Raw genomic sequence first — 3344 nt, 5'->3', positions numbered from 1 at the left:
GATTTATTAAGCTTTCACTTTGATGTTCCGTCTCTATGCGGCCACCTTCTTGAGCAAATCTTTGCGAACACATACGATCGCATAGCTTTGTGTTTGCAATCTTCTAATGCACTCAGACTCTGAATTCCTTGGATTGCAATTCTGCCTTGCGCCAACACATTTTACTGTACAAAATACATAAATTAGCTGCTTTAATGTGATGGGCGCATGCGATCGCAATGTTCTCAACTTAATGCTTTTGGACACGATTTTACATATTTTTACCATCGCAATCCTACATTGTTTTACATCTTTGCATTGTAATAACATGCATTTCTGCCCGTTATCATACCCCCAAATTTAAAACAATGCTTGTCCTCAAGTATAAACTAAAGATTTCCTCTAGAGAGTCAGCCGCCTTTTTCTTTCCTAGATTTCTTGAAGTGTCTTATTCATATCTTATGAACCAAAATCTCCTTAATTCATATCCTGGTCTTTTCTTAAAATATTTCTAAAATTTAGGGACCACAAGTTTAACCTTAAAAAAAACTTTACTTGTTTCCAGGGCATCGCATGATTTATTTCAATAAAACTTTTTTCAACTAGGGTGTTTTCAAATGATTTTTTTATCCTTGCGTAGTTTAGATATTCTTTCTATGACCTTGCGCTGATCCAAGTGCCTAGCCTTCGTTTTGGCTTGCCCCCATGGGTATCATGCGGACATCCAACTACGAACAAGGCGCTCTTCCTCAGACTAAACTCATGCCCATTTGGCAGCGGTGTTGCGATCATTTTATTTATGCGTTGATCACGATTCCTACCTTCGTTTTGGCTTGCCCCCACGGGTGTCATGCGAACATCCAACTATGAGTAGGATCCAATTACAACGTTATGATTTTTTTTTGGAATGCCTAAAAATAGCAAGGTTGAAAATAAGTACCTCACCCCAAAATTTAAATGCAGCAATGTCCTCATTGCTAAAAGATTGAAAGAATTCATGTGATGCTCTTAGGAGGTTTCGTAAAAGTAAGTTTGAAAGAAAGCTAATGGACCACTTCTAGAAATATTTCATGAATTGACTGTCCTAAAATTAAGTTGATTCTAGTACATGCGATGAGAAATATAGGCATGCATTTCATCATTTAAATCATAATTGGCATAGAAAAACAATGCGGTGACTTACTAAAGTAATCATTATTTCATGATTACACCCACTAAAGAAGATGCGATGATAAAATTATAAAAGTTAAAAATGAGATACGAAAGTGTAAAATTTGGAATAAACAAAGTCAAGGATAGATACAACCCCCAAATTTGCTCTATTGTTCGCATCATTTGTGATCACATCTTTCTTTGCGGCGAGTCGATTTCTTCGATTGGGGTGGCTGTTCGAACTAGTCGCGTCTTTCGGTTATCGTGTAGCTCCCCCGCAATAGTTCACCACGATCATTGCAAAAAAAAATATTGAGAGGGTCAAATAAAAGATAGAGTTAACAATTTTTTTTTTTTTTTTATGCAAGGAGTAAAAAGGATATAGAAATGATAATGGATAGAAAAAGGTAGAGTGAGTTTATAATCAAAGATAGGAAAAGGATACTCCAAAAGAATTGCGTCCTTGATGAATTTCTGTTGCATAACAACGCAGGGATCGCTCAATTTTTCTTCATTCAGGATTCCTCAGGTCTATGAAGGCCAATGAAAGTCACCTCTGTGATATATCTTGACTCTTTGCCCTTTGACCTTGAATGCGCGGGTCCCTTCTTCATTAGTCAATTCGACTACACCATGCGGGAATACTTCTTTGATTATAAAGGGTCTGGACCAGTGTGACTTTAATTTACCGGGAAAGAGTCGTAGTCGCGAATTGAATAACAAGACCTTTTGTCTAACTTGGAGATTTTTCTTGCATAATTGTTTGTCGTGCCAACGTTTTGTGCGCTCCTTGTAAATTTTGGCATTCTCATATGCTTGAATCCTCTATTCATCAAGCTCAACCAACTGAAGTTTTCTTGCCTCCCTTGCGGCCTTTAGATCAAAATTGAGCTTTTTCACTGCCCACATCGCTTTATGCTCCAACTCGAGCGGTAAGTGTCATGGCTTTCCAACACCAATGCATATGGGGACATGCCTATAGGTGTCTTATAGGCAGTCCTGTATGCCCACAAGGCATCGTCCAGCTTCATTGCCTAATCTTTGCATGAAGGCTTCACCACCTTCTCTAATATTAGCTTGATTTCCCTATTGGACACTTCAACTTGACCATTTGTTTGTGGATGGTATGCGGTGGCCACCTTATGAAGGATATTATACTTGAGTAGCAATTTGTTGATGATGTGATTAACAAAGTGAGAGCCTTTATCACTTATTATGGCACGTGGAGTGCCAAAACGAGTGAAAATATTCTTCCTCAAGAACTTGGAGACTACCATCTCATCGCTTGCGACGCACGATACCGCTTCTACCCATTTGGAAACATAGTCAACAGCTAATAGAATGTATTTTTAACCATTTGATGTGGAAATGGTCCCATGATGTCTATGCCCGAGATGTCGAATAGTTTCAATTCTAATATGATACTCATGGGTATCACATTCTTCCATGAAATGTTTCCCGTGCGTTGGCACTGGTCGCATTTCATTGCATAGTCTCTTGCGTCCTTGAATAAAGTTGGCCAAAAATATCCACTTTGTAACACCTTTGCTGCTGTGCGTTGGCCTCCAAAATGTCCTCCATATGGCAAGTCTTGCGCTGGCCGATTCGCCCCTTGATTTCCTTCGGGCCTCTCATTGTTGTTTGCCATGTTTACTCTTCTTCGCCAAATTCTGTTCTGGTATGCCCTCGCGCGAAAAGTACGCTCGATCTCTGGGTCAGCTTCGAATTCTGGATCAATTCCAATACTCATAAACCGTCAGCCTGCTCTTCACGATAAACAGACAGTACAACAGAGATCTGTCCTACAAAATATCACAAAAGTATTCAATACTAACCGTTACAATCCCCGACAACGACGCCATAAACTTGTAAGGATACGAATGTATATGATGTTATGCTGTGTTATGTTTTGTATCGCTTATACACACTATTGATGGATGAATGTAATACAAGCTCATGTTGCCATAAACTTATTGACTAAAGATTTGAATCTATCTTTATCTATTGCGCTAATGAATGAATGAATGATGCTCTATATGTGCTCAAGTGCTTTGCGATAAAGATATTTTATACGATACTACGTTCTAAGTGTATGGATTGATAGTGATATGCTCGTAGTATACAATGAAGTAGTGCGTGTCACAAGTTTCCTTGTGATGAAACCAAGTATAATTCCAACGCAAGTTTCTCAGAATGATCCAAGGTCGAACATG

This window comes from Benincasa hispida, chromosome 8 (genome assembly GCF_009727055.1).
Source record: "Benincasa hispida cultivar B227 chromosome 8, ASM972705v1, whole genome shotgun sequence".
Lineage (NCBI taxonomy): Eukaryota > Viridiplantae > Streptophyta > Magnoliopsida > Cucurbitales > Cucurbitaceae > Benincasa > Benincasa hispida.
Note: the sequence above shows the minus strand (reverse complement) of the source record.